At 39.8% G+C, this 19,567-nt stretch overlaps 1 protein-coding gene across 7 annotated transcripts in view; it reads left to right on the top strand.

Annotated features, from left to right (window-relative positions):
• Positions 1–19,567, top strand: part of tox (thymocyte selection-associated high mobility group box) — a 247,890-nt gene that overhangs the window by 65,165 nt on the left and 163,158 nt on the right. The window lies entirely within an intron of this gene.

Here is a 19,567-nt window from a genome sequence, read left to right as displayed (position 1 = left end):
GTGCGTGTCTCACCAAAATTAAAATTAAGAACGTACATGAGTTTCCCTATTTCCATGTTTTTCTTTCAGTTAGTTTTTTTTTGTTTTGGAGTTACAAAACATAGAAATTGCAAAATAGGACGTGCGAGGTAGTATTCACGGGTTTTGATGGTGGAGGGGAAGAAATTGTTTCTAAGATAAAGAGTGTGGGTCTTCAGGCTCCTGTACACCTCCCTGATGATAGAATGAAAGGTGTGTCAATGATGAATGTCAACTTCTTGAGGCCTGGCATTTTAAAAACATCCTTGACAGTGAGGAAGCCTGTACCCATGATGGTGCTGGCTGAGTTAACAATCCCTTGCAGCACCTTTCAATCCTGTACCTTGGAGCCTCCATATCAAACAGTGATGCAACCAGTCAGAATGCTCTCCACAGTACTTCTGTAGAAATTTGCTAGAGTCTTTGGTGACATTCCAAATCTCCTCAAGCTCCTAATAAAGTATAGCCACTGCTATTGTCTTCTTCATGATTGCATCAATGTGTTGGTCCCAAGATAGAGCCTCAAATAGCTGGTCACCCTTCCCACCATAAACTCATCAATGAAGACCAGTGTGTGTTCTCCTGACTTCCTGAAGTCCACAATCAACTCTTTGGTCTTGCTGATGCTGAGTGCAATGTTGTTGTTGCAGCACTACTCAACTAGCCAATTTATCTCACTTCTGTATAATTCCTCGTTGCTTTTGAGGAGCAAGAACTTAATACACTAACATACACTTGGAAAATTTTGAAATGAAAGCTGTTAGTATACAAATGAAATGATGAATATATTTTAGTCAAGATAGCAAAAGGATAGTGAGGGATAAAATTGGTTCCTTAGAGAATCAGAGTGGACAGCCATGTGCAGAACCAAAAGAGATGGGAGAGATTTTGAACAATTTTTTTTCTTCGGTATTCAGTAAGGAGAAGGATATTGAATTGTGTAAGATAAGGGAAACAAGTAGGGTAGTTTTGGAAACTATGATGATTAAAGAAGAGGAAGTACTGGCACTTTTAAAGAATATAAAAGTGGATGAATCTCCGGGACCTGACAGAATATTCCCTAGGACTTTGAGGGAAGTCAGTGTAGAAATAGCAGGGGCTCTGACAGAAATATTTCAAATGTCATTAGGGACGGGGATGGTGCTGGAGGATTGGTGTATTGCTCATGTGATTCCATTATTTAAAAAGGGTTCTAAGAGTAAACCTAGCAATTATTGGCCTGTAAGTTTGACGTCAGTGCTGGGTAAATTAATGGAAAGTATTCTTAGAGATGGTATATATAATTATCTGAATAGACAGGGTCTGATTAAGAACAGTCAAAATGGATTTGTACATGGAAGGTCACGTTTGACAAATCTCACTGAATTTTTTGAAGAGGTTACTAGGGAAGTTGACGAGGGTAAAGCAGTGGATGTTGTCTATATGGACTTCAGTAAGGCCTTTGACAAGGTTCCACATGGAAGGTTAGTTAGGAAGGTTCAATCGTTAGGTACTAATATTGAAGTAGTAAAATGGATTCAACAGTGGCTGGATGGGAAGTGCCAGAGAGTAGTGGTGGATAACTGTTTGTCAGGTTGGAGGCCGGTAACTAATGGTGTGCTTCAGGGATCTGTATTGGGTCCAATGTTGTTTGTCATTTACATTAATGATCTGGATGATGGGGTGGTAAATTGGATTAGTAAGTATGCAGATGATACTAAGATAGGTGGCATTGTGGATAATGAAATAGGTTGTCAAAGCTTGCAGAGAGATTTAGGCCAGTTAGAAGAGTGGGCTGAAAGATGGTAGATGGAGTTTAATGCTGATAAGTGTGAGGTGCTACATTTTGGTAGGACTAATCAAAATAGGGCATACATGGTAAATAGTAGGGCATTGAGGAATACAATAGAACAGAGTGATCTAGGATTAATGGTGCATAGTTCCCTGAAGGTGGAATCTCATGTGGATAGGGTGGTGAAGAAAGCTTTTGGTATGCTGGCCTTTATAAATTAGAGCATTGAGAATAGGAGTTGGAATGTAATGTTAAAATTGTACAAGGCATTGGTGAGGCCAAATTTGGAGTTCTGGTCACTGAATTATAGGAAAGATGTCAACAAAATAGAGAGAGTACAGAGGAGATTTACTAGAATGTTTCCTGGGTTTCAGCACCTAAGTTGCAGAGAAAGGTTGAACAAGTTAGGTTTTTATTCGTTGGAGCATAGAAGGTTGAGGGGGGACTTGATAGAGGTATTTAAAATTATGAGGGGGATAGATAGAGTTGACGTGGATAGGCTTTTTTCATTCAGAGTAGGGGAGGTTCAAACAAGAGGATATGAGTTGAGAGTTAAGGGGCAAAAGTTTAGGGGTAACATGAGGGGGAACTTCTTTACTCAGAGAGTGGTAGCTGTGTGGAACGAGCTTCCAGTAGAAGTGGTAGAGGCAGGTTCGATTTTGTCATTCTAAAAAAAATTGGATAGGTATGTGGACGGGAAAGGAATGGAGGACTATGGGCTGAGTGCATGTCAGTGGGACTAGGTGAGAGTAAGCGATAGTCACGGACTAGAAAGGCTGAGATGGCCTGTTTCCATGCTGTAATTGTTGTATAATTATATGGTTATATGGGAGACTACTGCCAAAGCAGAAATGCTATGGCCAGACTGTAACATATCTGGAGAATGTTATGCTGCTACCTGCATATTCTTCCAATCGTTTTGATGGATTATTGCAATGTTGAACAGAATCCCTGTGGTGATGAAATTTGTGACATTTGAGCATTTGTTTTAAAATAATTCTATACTTCACATCATCAGTTGCTACAATATATTGTATTATTTTTATCCACTTTATTTATCATTTCAAAACCAGAAGAAGAACTTTGAGACAAAGCTGATCTGCTAAGTACATTAAGTACCCTGTACTTTTATGTCATCAAGACCTCAAGACTGAGGCATGTCCTTGAATCTGTCCTGTGTAAGTCATCTAGTGTTTCTTCCTCCCCTACCCACCCCAACTGCTTACTCTGACACATCATCTTTTTTTCTCCAATCCTGATGAAGCGTCTCAACCCAAAACGTCGACTGTACGTTTTCCATAGATGCTGCCTGGCCTGCTGAGTTCCTCCCACATTTTTTGTGTGTTGCTTGGATTTCCGGCATCTACAGATTTTCTCTTGTTCAGGATCTAAAGATTATCTGGGCATTTTACATGGCTACCAATTGAACAAACCAAGATGTCATGGGATTAACATATGCAAGGTCAGAACACGTTGGAAAATTGATCATGGTGAAACAGTAATTATGGACGTGAAGACGAGGGAAAAAAAGGTGAAAGCAAATAGGTGATCAACTGGATTAAGGAACGGCACAAAATTTCATGTCGTTGCTGCTGTGTATAAGGACACCTAAGTTGCTAAGAAAGCATTGAATTAGATCTGAAACAATGACTGCCTAATTACAAAAGGAAAAAGGAAAGAATATAGTAACCAGAAGTCCTGACAATGGAGTATAAGTTTTCCAGAATTTTCTGATTTTATCTTACATTTCCTGCATATACATGTCTTATTTTATTTTAATTTCAAGCCCATTCTGTCTTGCCTTGATCCTTAAAATCTTGCATTTGATTCACTCCAGAAGACTGTTTATTTTCCTTCCAACCATGCATGCTTTTCTTCTCACAGCATGTACACAATGCAATGAATTCTCTTGGAGACACAAAAGAAATCTGGTGCAACACACAAAGTGCTGCAGGAATTCAGTGGGTTGAGCATCTGTGCAGGGAAATTGATAGTCAACTTTGTGGCTTGAGACCCTTTATCCGGAATTCCAGCCCAAATGATCTGAAACATCAACTGTCCATTCCCCTCCGTAGATGCTGCTGACCTCCTGAGTTCCTTCAGCATTTGATGAATTTCTTTAGCTCCGATTGCACTATCTGAAGTGTTTTTCTTGCTTCACTGTCAATATCATTTGAATCTGTCTGTTATTTATTTTCTTGATGTCTCCAAACCCATGCCCAACCTCTTCTTTTAATTCTAGGCCTCCAGGCCTCTTCATTTGTCTGTGTTCATATTGCAACAGCATGCAGTATAACAAACTCTTTACTAATCTCTTTCATTCCCTGTTCAGTTGTCTGGTCAACATTAAAGTCAGAATGACTGAAAGATTACTTTATACCATATGTTCTCTGGTTTAAAAATGAAATTATAAAATTCTTAGAGGACTTGATGGAATGGATATGAAAAACAGTTTCCTTAGCTGGGGAATAATTATTATTCACATCATCAGTCAGTGCAATATACAGTACTATATTTTTCCTTGCTTGACTTATTTATTACTTTAAAACAGAAAAAGAATTGAGAAACAAGCTGAGCTGCTAAGCACTAAATACTCTGAGTTTTGATGTCATCAAAACAACATTTCACAACCTTGTGTGTCTTTGGATAGATTCTGTATAAATAAAAGCCATGTGAAATGCTTCAGTAGGATAAATCATAGGCAGGAATTTGGATTTGAGGACATTACCCATTGGATTTCCAACCCAGAAATCTCCCATAAATCAGGACTTTATAAAGCCTGCTCTCACAGAGACGACCAAATGTACAGGATGATGCCACTCTCAATTCTGTTCCCCTGTTGCTTCACTCAATTGTTGTATGTTGAACTTCACTTCTTGCACTTGGCTCCATTGAAGTCACTGAAGGCCTTGGCTGTTTCTTTCTAGAGAGTTATACAATGGGCTTCCCAGTGGGAATTCTACTTTCAAAATAGTATATATGCTAGAAAAGGAGCAACAGCAGGAGCCCATAAGAAGACAAACATAAATAAATAGCACAGGAAGAGGGCCAGCTCGTTCCAGCACTAGCCAACCAGAAGGATATACTAGATTCCTGTGAAGAATAAGATGATTATCTTTCAGGAAGGAATATATAAAATGAAAATGTGTTCTCAGGTTCAAAAGTGAAACGTCTTATGGCTTTATATAATATACTGATATGCTTAGTTGGGGAGTCTAGGACTGGGGGTCAATTTCAGAATGGCTTGTGAGCCATTTAACATTGGAATAGAAATGTAAGTATTTTCTCATTGAGAGCATTTTGAAACATTCAAATTCTTTATTGTAGATAGCTTGATTAATAGCTGTATTGAAGATTAATAGAATACATTTTTGAAGATTGATAAGAAATGGGGAAATGATGGGAACGGGCAGTGGGTGTAGCAGCCTCTGTGGCTGAGATCTGGGTTCCTTGTTTGGGCACAGATGTAGCAGTCTGCCATGTATAATTTGACATCCGCAACCATGCCCATCCACCAGAACCACCTGTTGATGAACTCCACCATCCAAGCAGCTGTCCTGTGATATGTGATGCATGCCCACAGTAACACATCTGAATGGACTGAGTTAGGGATGGAAAGACAACTCAGTGGGCTGTTTCCTGGCTCTTCCTCCTGCTGTTGTGCTCTCTCAATGTTGCTCTCACCTCCCGTCACCAACCTGGCTCCTGAGAGTTTGGTTAATCATATAACAATTGCAGCACGGAAACAGGCCATCTTGGCCCTTTTAGTCCGTGCCAAATGCTTACTCTCACCTAGTCCCACCAACCAATTCCGGTCAGTGATGGTTGCCAGGTCTGGGGGTTCTAACTATTTGGAGAGGGTGTTGTCTGCTGATTCTTTGAATCCGGATGGTAGGTAATGATAAAATTAAAAAGTTTAAAAAGAGGGAGACCACCAACCCGGCCTAAATTTAACCTCTTTGCCCCTTGAATATAGGCCTGTTTTGTGTGGTCTGTGTAGACCACAAATGGATGTTTAGCTCTTTCCAATCAATGTCTCCATTCCTCCAGGGCTAATTTGACCACGGAAAGCTCTCTATTTCCTTTACCATAATTCCTCTCCCCAGATAAAGAATGCAAAGGGATGGAACTTTGAGTCAGAATATCCCCAACCCGAACATCAACAATGGATGGCAGCTCTGGGTCAAGGATAACAAGGATGTGAGGCATTGTGAAACGATGCTTCAATTCCTGAAAACCACCTTGGGGTCCAGTGAAATTGGACAAAGGATCCTATATTCAGCTCAGTAAAGGGTACTGTGATGGAATGGAAGTTGCAGTTGAGCCTTTGGCAAAGATTTGTGAACCTCAGAAACCGCTGGAGCTGCTTGATCACGGTGGGTTGTGGCCAGTCCATGGGTCCTGTTAGGGTCCATCTGCAGTTTCCCCTTTGAGACAACAAATCCAAGGAAGGAGACTGGAGAGAATGAAATTCACACTTCTCCAACATGATGAATAGCTGGTTCTGCAGTAAACATTGAAGGACCTGTTAAACATGTTGGACATGTTCCTGATAGGTCTCGGAGAAGGTAAGTATATTATCCAGGTACATAAAGACAAAGCGATGTACCATCCCTCAGAGACATCGTTAATAATGGCCTGGAAGACCACAGGGGCATTAACTAAACTGAACAGCATCATGAAATACTCATAGTGGCCAGTGGGGTGTGAAAAGTGGTCTTCAATTCATCACCCTCCCAAATACAGACCAGCCTGTATGCATTTCAGACATGCAATTAAGTAAAGACAGTACCCCTTGCAACAACTCGAAAGCTGTGGTCATCAGTAGCAAGGAATACCAGTTCTTTACTATAATCTTATTGAGGCCTCAATAATCTGTACATGGTTGGAGTCCACCATCCTTTTTCAACATGAAGAAGCAGCCTGCAGCAGCAGGAGATTTGGATGGGGCAGATGGAACTGGATGTACTCCTTCACAGCCACCCTTCCTAGTGCATGATGGCACCAAGGATGATGAGTCTGGAGGGGGTCGGAGAATGGCAACCTTAAATAACTCACTGTGGTGCTCCCTTCTTGTTTTCTGGATATAATTGTCAACCCATCAAGGAGTCTCAAGATCTTCGACTGGGTCTCTGGCTGCCAATTCATCTTTAGTTTCACATGATAACCCGTTATCAAGGGGTTCAATGTTCCAACCACTCTCTACTGCCATGGTGAGGAACTCAATTGTGTAGTCAGCCATGCTACAGGTACCCTGACAAAATTGGAGGAGTAAGTTGGTCACCTCTGGTCTACTGACTGGGTAGTCAAACACCTTTGTCACCACCCTGGTGAAGAGGCATTCATCTGCACAACGTGGTGAGTTATTCTCCCAGAACCCTGGAGTGCGGCTGAGTGATATAGGCAGTCAGAGGGGAACTTGGGGGATTGCAGCTTCAATGCCAGAGAATACTGGGCAATGGGAGGAAGCCAGTGAGTTAGGACAAACGAATGATGTTAGGTTGAGACTCGAGAGTTGAGGTGGCAGCAGAGGTTTGCTGGCTCAGCCAGATGGTCTCAATGAGCGGCTGCATGGTGATCAAGATCTGCTGGAGCATATGCTCATATCTACCCACTGTTACTTCCTAGCTGACCAGCACTGATCGAAGGTGCTCATACTCTGCTGGGTCCATGAGTGTAACGGGTGGTTTGAACCAGAGTTGTTACGGCAGAGGTTCATATCTTTAACCAATGGAGACTCAGATCAGGTGGACCTAAGTGCAGAAAAGACCAGAGATGAGAATGGAATTGAACAAAGAATCTTTACTTGTGGGTTAGTTCATCGGCTGGGAGCTTAAGAATCACTACACACAGGACAGGTAGGCTCAAGACTGAGCAAAGGTGAACAAACCAGAGGGGACTTTAGTAGATAAAGAAAACACAGCACAGGTGTACTGATAAATAAAACAAGATGCAGGTGAAAATAATCAGCTCAAATAATAAGCAGAGGAGGAGCTTTGGACTCTGGAGGACATTGCCACCTCCAGGCTGTCAGACTGAGGCATGGCATCTTCGTAAGGAACCTCAGTTTGAACAATTCAACAGTGCTCTCACACAGATGACTGTGGGGTTTACATAAGTTTCAGAAATCTGAAGCCTTGTAGTACTGCAAAATGCGAACCTTGACATTTATGTTGCTTTTTAAAGGTTCACTTCCCTAAATGTACAACTACTTTGTTACAGTAAGTTACAGTACTGTGAATTCCCTATGTGTTGGGAGCTTCCACTGAGCTCAATTTCAGTGACAGCATGGTTGCTAAATGAACATGATACCTGTCACTCCAACTGTCATGTTCCTTCGGACCAGTACTGCTTAACAACAAAGGGCATCTGTTGGTGAGAATACAAAGGTAACTAACCACTAGATCTTGCAAAGAACAACTGATACGTGGCTCTTTCTAATTATGTGGAATGATGATGATATGAATCCATTGCCAACTGTGGTGGCATGCAATGTGCCTGTAGCTTTACAATCATGAAAAGACTGATGATTGATATTCTCATCATTGATGCTGAAGTTCGTATGAAGTCATGGGAAACAAACGCAGCGATGAGTCAAACTTATTCATGACATCTACATCGGATATTAATATCTTGTACTGTCATCAAAACTTGATTGGCTTCACCAATCTCTATAGTAACTTAAATATATTAGCATTCTCCATTGTACAAGAGAACTAATTGCCAAAAATACTTGGTATCAAGTATTTCAATATTTACAAAAGACTTTCAATTTTTTTCTCAGTGCAAGCAATAAATGATTACATGAGCTTCCCACACTCCGGGTCAAACTTAAAGTCAAGTTTATTTTCATATACACAAATATATGTGTGCACAAGCGCCATGGAAAGCTTACAGCAGCATCAGACCCACGTAGCACTATATAATTATCATTCACAAGAAAAACTATTTTTATAAGAAAGAACATAATTAGATTGAAGGAAAACAAAGCTTTTAGTGCAAAGTGATGAACATGGACATGGTGCTGCTAAGCTCTAGTGAATCAGTTTGTGATGGCTTATTCAAGACCAAATGGTTATAGGCAAGTGACGGTTCTTGAACCTGGTGGCTTCAGACTTTTGTACCTCCAGTCCAATGGTAACTGCGTAAAGAGGGCATGGCCAGAATGATAGAGTTCTTTGATGATGGGTGTTGGCTTCCTCAGGCAATGCCTCCTGTAGATACTACCAGTATTGGGTAGGGATGTAGCCATGATGCATTGGGCAGAGTCCACTACTCTCAGCAACTTACTTTGTTCCTGTGGATTTGAATGACATACAACACCTCGATGCAACCAGCTAGGGCACTTTCAACAGTACAACTGTAGAAGTCTGTTAGAGTGACCAAGCTGATCACAAGCTCTTTAATCTCCTGAGAAAGTAAAGAGGGTGCTTCTATGTGCTGTTTGAGAACCTCTCAGTCTTGAGATGTAGATGGTTACAATAAGATATAATTTGCCTCTAGGATTGAGCTGAGTCTTCTTTCAAGACACCCACATCCTAGTAAGGGCAGAGAACAATGTGACTTTTTTTATTGTTACCTTGCCTTTCCGGTTTGCAGAATTGAAATATGCTGCAAAGATATGATGAAACATTCTGAATTCTTATCAGCTATTCTTCTGGTAACCAGTGATATGCAGGAGAAGAAACTTCACAAAATTGGGGAAAAAATTGCTGTGAAAGAGGGAGTGGGAGAAAAAGTAGATCAGTTCTCTAGTTCTGGCAATATGTTGCTCTGTATACATCAGAATCAGGCTTATTATCACTGGCACGTGACGTGAAATTTGTTCAATGCAATACATAATCTGGCAGAGAGAAAAAAATAATAAATAAAATAAACAAATAATAAATAAGTAAATCAATTATAGTATATGTATATTGACTGGATTTAAAAAAACAAACAAAAACAGAATTACTGTATATTTTAAAAAAGTGAGGAGTGTCCAAAGATTCAATGTCCATTTAGGAATCAGATGGCAGAGGGGAAGAAGCTGTTCCTGAATCACTGAGTGTGTGTCTTCAGGCTTCTGCACATCCTACCTGATGGTAACAGTGAGAAAGTGCCCTGGGTGCTGGAGGTCCTTAATAATGGACGCTGCCTTTCTGAGACACTGCTCCCTAAAGATGTTCTGGATACTTTGTAGGCTAGTACCCAAGATGGAGCTGACTAGATTTACAACCTTCTGCATCTTATTTCAGTCCTGTGCAGTAGCGCCTCCATACCAGACAGTGATACAGCCTGTCAGAATGCTCTCCACAGTACAGCTATGGAAGTTTTTGAGTGTATTTGTTGACATGCCAAATCTCTTCAAACTCCTAATAAAGTATAGCCGCTGTCTTGCCTTCTTTATGACCACATTGATATGTTGGGATATGTTAGATCCTGTGTTAGCGTGTGGCCTAGTGGGCAAGGCATCAGACTAGTAATCTGAAGGTCACTGGTTCGAGCCTCAGCTGAGGCAGCGTGTTTGTGTCCTTGAGCAAGGCACTTAACAACACATTGCTCTGCGATGTTACCGGTGCCAAGCTGCCTGGGTCCTAGTGCCCTTCCCTTGGACAACATCGGTGGCGTGGAGAGGGGAAGGCCTGCAGCTTGGGCAACTGCCGGTCTCCCATACAACCCTGCCCGGGCCTGCGCCCTGGAAACTCCAGGCGCAGATCCATGGTTTCTCGAGACTGACGGATGCCACCACCAGGTTAGATCCTCAGAGATCTTGACACCCACAAACTTGAAACTGCTCACTTACTCCACTTCTGATTCCTCAATGAAGATTGGTATGTATTTCTTTGTCTTACCCTTCCTGAAGTCCTCAATCAGCTCTTTTGTCTTACTGATGTTGAATGCCAGGTTGTTGCTGTGGCACCACTACACTAGTTGGCATATCTCACTCCTGTATGCCCTCTCATCAACACCTGAGATTCTCCCAACAATGATTGTATCGCCAGCAAATTTATAGATGGTATTTAAGCAATGCTAGTCACACACTTATTAGAGCAATGGACTAAGCACACACCCCTGAGGTGCACAATCATTAATTGTGAGAGAGGAGGATATATTATCACCAATCCTCACAAATTGTGGGCTTCTTCCAGTTAGGAAGTCGAGGATCCAATTGCAGAGGGAGGTACAGAGGCCCAGGTTCCAGGTTCTGCAACTTCTCAGTCAGGATTGTGGGAATGATGAGCTTGGTTACAATGCCTTCAGAGATTGTCCAGGCAGTTTACGTTCCTATTTGATACATATCGCCTTAGTTCTCACAGATTCTTACGTATCCCTTGTACTACCGCTGAGAAAGCACTTGCTTTTTAATCTGGCTTTTTCCACTGATTTTCTCAATCACAGGTTTTGAAGCATCAAATATTTGATATATAAGTACGTTGTTGGAAGAATTATAAACTCAACATTAAGATACTGCTTATTCAGATTGCTATTTTTCAATTGCTTCAGATTTCAGTTTTTTAAATTTGAAGAAAATGCCATTAAGTTGTTTATTTTAATATACCAATTGCTCATATATGAGAACTAACTTGCTTTGCCTTCCACACTATGACTCCTAGTCACTGTACATAGTTTTAATAATTGAACATGAAATGGGGATCAAATTTTTGCAAATGACATCACAGTTGAAACTTTCTCTTTTAAAAGCTAATTGACCTGCTATGCAATCAATTTCATCACTAATGTCTGTCTTTGTTGAGAGATGGCTTCAAAGATGAGAAGTGGTTTATGCCTTCCAGGTTCCTGCAGAGAAACTGTAATGATGAAATTCACTATTGCCATCAATGCACTAGCACTGACTGAAGAAATGGGTGTTTGAGACTTGGCATCGACTCAACTTGACTCAACATAGACTCTGCCAAAAGTCTTTCCAATCCTCCTGAATGCTTGGGAGACTTGGACCACTGACATTAGACACCTCAGGGCATGGAAAAGAAGCCACAGATTTTGCAGCTCCCTGCTAAATCCGCCAAAACAATTGAAAGTACAAACAAAGTCAGTCAGTCTCCTTTGAAGTCAATGTCCCTGGCATTGAGGCCCTATTTACATGTATTCTACACTATTCGGCAGGTTCCATATTCTGCACACCCAAAACCTGACTTCCAAAACAGACGATCTATTCAAAGCTCTTTTAAGGGAGAAGATTGCCTGATGGGCATCCTTTGACTCTGGAAAATCCATGGCCCGTAACTACATGAATGGGAAAGGAGAAATTAGGAAGGCATTGAGAATGTCTAGTGCTCACACCAGGAGCACGCCGAAACCCCGGTTAAACAGTAGGAACTGCACACCATCTCACAATCCTCTTTGGCAGTTCTTGTTGCCTCACATACCAGAAACTCAGGTTCAATCGTTTCTCTAGCAATTTCCCTCACCACTTTATACTAGCTTTTCTTTATTCCAGATGTCTCAGGCCAAAACACTGACTGTTGATTTTCCCCCATGGATGCTGGCTAACTTGTTGAGCCCCTGCAGCTGTTTGTCTTGCCAGGCTTTCAAATGTTTGGTCTTCTGCACTTACCATCACTGAAAACAGGCATACTCCTGGAGACTTTTCTCCTCCCATTAATTGTTTAATAGTCCACCATCATTCACAGCATGGTGTGGTGGGACTGCCAAGACTACACATGATCTGTTGGTTGTGCAGTTGCTTAGCTCTCTTATTGTATGTTGGTTTTTGCTGTTTGTTACACACATGCTCCTACGACGTAGCTTCACACACAGTACATCTGGTGTTGCTTTTAACATACTTTTCTGTATTGTACAATGAATGAGACTTGGAGAGGTTTGGTGGAGTGAGGAGTATGCAGGACCTTGAGGGAACAGATTGTGGTGTTGCGTGTTTCCACCGTTGCTGATGGTCAACATATAATCTCATAGATGTCCAGTTTGGAGGTGATAAATTTAGCACAATTGTAGTGTCTTAAAACCCAAGGGAGGTCGAGAAGAGAAGACTTTGACTACACAAGAAGTTGCAGAAGTCTCTTTAAGCAATGCTGCTGTGGACAGATGCACTTGCCACGCGTTAATGGAGGAAGACATCAAGTCCATTTTATTTATGTACTTATTGAGGTGTAGCACAGAATGGGCCATTCTGGCCCTTCGAGTTGCTCCATCCAGCAATCCCCCGATTTAATCCTAGCCTCATCACAGAACAATTTACAACAACCAATTAACCTAACAACCAGTACATCTTTGGACTGTGGGAGGAAACTCGAGCACCCGGAGGAAATCCACGCAGTTGTGGGGAGAACATACAAACTCCTTACAGGCAGAGACCTACCAGGCTGCTGACCAAGTCTATCAGCTATACTTCTCAGAGAACCCTTAAAACCTCACATAAGGTATTTAATTTACTCTGCTTTATCAAGCAAATTTGTTAAAATCTATAATTATAACAATAATAATTGATCTTGTGCTTTTATAAAAACCTCATTGGAATATTTTGAATTATAGGGCAGAGACAGAAATTTCTTTAAAGCTCAATGAAGTTTCAGTGTTTGTGTCAGTTTTCATTGGTACAGGTGGCGCTGTCAGTGAAAATTGTGATTATTGATTATATCATATTTTGTTTGAATTCTCACTGTGAATATGACTTATGATGTGATCTATAATAACTGAATTTGGTGTAAAATTTCTTTGAATAACTGCAAAGAAATTGAAGAGTAATGACAGAAGGAAACCAAATGTTTTTTCCATTCAGCTCATTACTGATGTTGTGGTCGCTCGTTTTTCCTTTTTACAGTTAGGTTGCAAACTCCCCTTCTGGTGTTATCGGTATATCTGCATTTGAAAAAAACAGTTAAAAGTTAAAGTGGCAATGGATATTTTCTCACGTGTACACTGGGGATTCACGCAAAATATTGATTTTGCACTCCTAATTGTTTTCAGAAAATGGGGATGTGTCAGAGACTATTTTGACTCAGCAACAGGGTAAGAACAGTATTTCTAAATCAATATGGAATGTGACTTGGAGGGGAGGTGGTAGTCACTGTAGGCATCTCTGTGGTTGAGATTGTGGATTTCCGATGATCTGTTTAAAAAAAAGCTTTGGCAAACTATTGCAGTAGATTTTCTAATTTACACACTTGAAGCCACAGTGCCTGGATTGTGAAGGGATTAAATGAGTGAAAGTAAGATAATGGATGTGGTATCAGGCAACTGGTTTGCTTTGTCATGAACAATCTCAGGTTTCTTGAGTATTATTGGAGCTATGTTCATTCGGAAACTGGAGATGATTCCACCATACCCTGAATAAATACTATGGTCAGACTTTGACAAATCAGGAGCTAAATATAAGTGATTTTTTTCTTTTCACTCCTTCTCTTTCCATGGCTTGAAATGCTAAATATTTTCAGCATGTTCGATTTTTTTTCAGATTGGCTGTATCTGCAGTTTTTTTGATTTTCATTCTTTAAAGTACAGATGATTCTTGCATTACAGGTTGGGGGGATGGGGGCTGCATTCCCAAGACACAGTCTATATCACGATTTTTCATTATGTGAAGCAGCAGCATCAGTCAAGAAGTGCAAGTTGAAAAAGATAAACTTAGTGTTCAATGTTAAGTTTTGTAAATCCAAAACATAAAACTAATCGAAAGAAAAACACAGGTGAACCAGTGATAGGTGTGTATGCTTGAGCGAGGTGCATACTTATGACAAGGTGGTATAATGACTTATGCCATTCATATGTTTTTACACATAACCCATAATGAATTATGCAAGCAGCAAAGAAGGCTTAATTAAACAATATATTTACAATATTAGTCAAATATTACTGAAATACTAAATACACAACATTTATATTTTTTATTTTTCCACATAAATTCAGTGAGAGTGAACTTTAAACTGTATCACAAAACTTTGGGTAAAGATTTGTGAACTCTGTAAGGATGAATCTCTGTTGCCTAAATGGCCACCTGTATTAGACTGATGGCATTATTGCTTTAGCAGCTGACATAAACAACAAAGGATAGTTTTCTTCTATCCTGTGTCATTCAATGCAGAATATCAAGATCCTGATCCACTTTTATTGCCACAGTATTTATTTGGCTGGTCCACTTCAAGTTAACCTCATGACATTAATAGCAACAAGTTCAAAGCTGGTAGTGCCATTGAATGTCAAGGAGACATTTACCATCATAAGAACAGCATTATCCAATTTTTTTCTTCCATTCGGGCACAGAGTGAGGAATTATGAATGGAATTGAACTTGTCCAATAATCAGGGACTTCCCATTTCCGACACGTTAGAAGAAATGTCATTGATGAAAATGGCAGCACCTAGGTTTTGTTCCCTCAGGAGTTCCTGTGGTAATCTTTTTCAGTTGAGATGATTGTCAGTGCCATTAGCATCTGTTACTTAGTTGGGTTTGATTCCAGTTAGAGGAGAAAATGTTAAGTGTTTCCGATTAGCCAGTTTTATCACTGTTGAAGCCACACCCAGTTAGTTTTACCACATTGTCAAGGGTAGTCACACCAAGCTTAACTCTGGAAAGCAGGTTTTGTTTTTATGCGTGTCTCAGCTCTAATAGAACCTGGAGCCAAGTATTGGCAGATTGGAAATAGTGGTAAGTAGGCTGTTAGAGAATAGGTGCACTTTACCTGCAATATTGATTTTATATTCTATAGCTGGTGACTGAGAATACACTGATAGAGATTGATACAGTGCTATTTAGCTGCAGTTGATTTGATGTGTTTTTCATGGTCAATGTAGTTTCTATGCTGAAACAGAGCAGCTGCAAATTTTGGATCGCTGCATCCATGTTGTTTTGAGAGTCCATTGTCATTTTGAGTTAAATGAATCAAATTAACTGAAAATTGCACTCACAAGCTGGTGTTTCCATCTTTGAGACTCCTTTTCCTGTTATTATGTAATTGTCCACCATCATTCATAACTTGAGCAGTACTAAACAGCTTGGATTTGATCAGTTGGTTGTGGGATTTTTTATCACCAGCAGAAGTCCAGTTGGATTGCTACATCCTTAGGGCCTCAGTCAGCTTGGGCTTTAGTTGTGTTACCAAATCTCCTCAGTGATGAACATTAACTTTTCCCATTCAAAACTGATCCCTGTGAAATTACGGTACTCAATTCTTATCAAAGATGCCTTCAGTAGTGGGAGTGGTGATTTGTCAATTGAGGGATAGCTAGTGGAAATTAGAGTTATGTTTAACAATGTTTAACCTAATGAATTGAAACTTCATGGGTTCTGAAATGAATGTTAAGAACTGCCAGGACGATCCTTCCTTATTGTGAAGTATCGTATTTCTAGCTCTGCTGTTTCCATATTTCAGATAGGACAGGTTGTAGCAGAAGGGCATATTATGTTTATTGTAAGTTATGATTCCATATATATGATCGTATCAGGCTGTTGCTTCATTAGTTCATGATGCACAAATTAAATGTATGAGAGGAAGGTTATGCAGGTTATATGTGCTGATTTGGTCATTGAATTCTGTGTTATGTCCAGTCGTTCTCTTGCTATAGTTTTTCACAGCACTTTTGATACAACTGATCACTTTGCTACAAATATTTGAGAAGACAGTACGGAATCAATTATTTTGCTGTACGTCTCAAATCACATATGAAAGAAGACTTATGTTCACTGTCGCAAAGCATTTTACAAAGGTGAAGTCAGTCACTACTGCAATGTAGGAAATGTGGCAGCCAAGTTACCCCTAGTAAGCTTCTATAAACGGTGTTGAGATAATATCACGTAACCAATTTTAGTCATATTTATTAAGGACAAAAATCAGACTAAAGAATGTTACAAAAAAGCATCTCTTTACAACTATCCAGCAGCTTTCCTAGTTCCTATTATTTGTGGGTTTTTTTATATATATTTAATTAACAACTTCACATTTCCCCGTTGCCTTGGTAGAGATTTTGATTTATAGCTTGAAATCATTAGTCTAGACCTCTGGATTAGTAGTCATGGTACATGCCTATTATGCTGCTAACTTGCCTCACAGAACAAAATAAAAACATATTTATGGCAGCCAGTATGCTAGGTGGTTTAATGAAGGAATTGAAATTTAGTTTTTCATATTTGAAGAAATGCAGTTTGTCAATTATACATGTCTTCTCCAGAAACATTAGAGTGGAAAAGGTTCACAGAAAGAATATAATAAAGTGATGAATTCCATTCTGAGGCAGCAGACATTTTCCTATTATATGTTTGGGGGAGGGGAACTAGTCCATCATTTACAATCCTGACCTACTTTCAGCTGTTTATTATTCAGCTATATGTTCAAAAAATCTCTGTAATTCAATTTGCATACAGTACAGCATGGCTGCACTGAGAAATAGGTTTGTTCTAAGATTAACAATGAATGCCCTTTGTTAGATCATCCTCATATTTAATAAATATCAGAAAGGGCTCACAGTAAGCAAAAAAAAAGCACAACTAATAATCTGGAAATGTGGACCAAGTGTAAATGTTGTCTACTAGCAGCTAGTGTTGACATTTAAATTTAAAGTGGGTTTTCCTCTAATTGAACCCGGTGGGAACTGCTCCTTTTGGATGTGTGGGTTAATAGGATTAGCCTTAATTGTTAAAACAGTAAACAAAAATCAGTTTTACAAGAAATGTAACCAGCTGTGCCACTGTGGAAAATAGCAGTTGAAACAACCCATTGATATACTGATGAAATTTCATGTTGCAAGGCAATAAGTGTCAATTGTTGTTGTGAGTTTTACAATGAAGGAAAATGGTGAACAGTTAAAATAATATACACATAATGTTGTTTCTTAAATTGCTTGCATTTTTGATCCAACAAGCTTGCAGCCTAATTTAAATGACCAATATTAATTTTCCAAGTGCTGGTTTCCGAAGTGCCTTTTTCACAAAGGGTATGATTTCAGACCTCCATTTGGATTGTCTTAAAACTGCTTGTCAAAAATGATATGAACACCTTGAAATTTAGAGGAGCATAAATTCATCATGACTGCCCCCATTTTACAGACAGTAAAAGGGCAGAACTGAATTCAGCAGAGCTAAAACTTACAAAGAACTCAGTCCAACAGCATATTTATCAAGCCAAGTTTATACAGCTCAAATGCCCATCTTAAAATATACACTCGTTTCATTTTACTGCTGCTAATTATGCTTCCAATAAAGTTTATAGCAAATTTTTATGTTAAATAAATAAATAATCTCAAATAATTGCAGTTAGTCCTGACGAAGGGTCTTGGCCCGAAACGTCGACAGCGCTTCTCCCTATAGATGCTGCCTGGCCTGCTGCGTTCCACCAGCATTTTGTGTGTGTTGCTCAAATAATTTCAATTATGGTTTTTGGAGCTGTTTGATTAACCTTTCAAATAGATTATTTACATTTTGTAAATAAACATACATGCATAGAAGTGAAAATTTAGACTGTATTTTCTTTATATTACACAAAAAATAAGGGAAAAAAAAATAAAAGTTTTCTCTCAGTAGCACTACAATTTGCATTTAAAAGGGAGAATGTGTGATTTTATTTCACAACATTGTCTGAACCCGGGTACCAACCATGTTCTGTTTTTAATAGACCTCCTTAAATCAATTTTGTTCATATACAAGAAAATGCATAAAGCTGACTCAATATAGTAACCTTGCCTCCACAGTATCGCAATGAGTGGCATCAAAACACATGGGACTGATGAGAAAGAACAATATCTGAAAGTAGAGAGAGAAAAAATTAGTTCTGACATTTGTAGGAATGAATATATATATATATATATATATGTGTGTGTGTGTGTGTGTGTGTGTGTGTGTGTGTGTGAGGGTTTTGAGTTAAATAAGGTTATGTGAGTTCATTCATATCTATGGATGCCTATAAATTGGGCATTTGTAACTGGGAGTGGTCTGTAGTGTTAACTATTTGGAACCAACTTCTTTTTCCCTGACATAAGCTCTGTTCCCTAGTCACTGACACCATCTGTTTCTCGGGCAGTTATCTAAAATTGCATCAAGCTACTTGTAAATTGTGTTATGTTTGACCTATGATGAGCTCAGGTATGTAGGCCAATGCCATGAACTAGAATGCAGTGCCAGAAAGACAATTTTCCACTGACCATATGCAGTGCTACCTTCAAGACAGTGCTCAGTTCCCAATATCCCCATTATTTACTGACCTCCAACTCCTATCAGTCAGCATTCATAGCTAACCTCCATGCGTTCCACCTGACCATTAATAACACATCACAATCATGTGTCCCAGCTCACACACACCTTCGACACTATTCAAGCCCTAACGGCTACATCAGCTAAAATAATGGCAAACCTCGACATCTCCAAATACCTGTTGATTTGATGTACATCTGTGTCCAGCCAGCACCAAGCCCACTTTCATTGGCTGGGTGGATTGTGAGTGGCCAGCAATAGCTGGGGCTCACTTGGGATGCCTCAGGCCAGCTACCTAAAGCAAAATGTGCAGCGTGGCTGGAGCAGATTGGCTTAGGGTTAGGAGTTTGTCCTTTCTCCACTTGACCACACGGGTTTTCTCCAAGAGCTCAGGTTTCCTCCCACAGTCCAAAGTCTTACTGGTTGATAGATTAATTGGACAGTGTAAATTGTCCTGATAATAGGCTAGGGTTAAATTGAGGGTTGCTGGGTGGTGTAACTCAAAGATCAGATAGGGCCTGTTCCACAATATCTCTCTAAATAAATAAAAAAAATAGAAAATTCACCTCATCTTTATCAGTAATCACTTACAACCGTAACCTGTTAACATCTGCTTCACCTTCGCCTCACACGCTTATC

Source organism: Hypanus sabinus, chromosome 1, assembly GCF_030144855.1.
Source record: "Hypanus sabinus isolate sHypSab1 chromosome 1, sHypSab1.hap1, whole genome shotgun sequence".
NCBI classification, from domain to species: domain Eukaryota; kingdom Metazoa; phylum Chordata; class Chondrichthyes; order Myliobatiformes; family Dasyatidae; genus Hypanus; species Hypanus sabinus.
The sequence above is the reverse complement of the archived record's forward strand: the minus strand, read 5'-3'. Positions and strand labels throughout refer to the sequence as shown.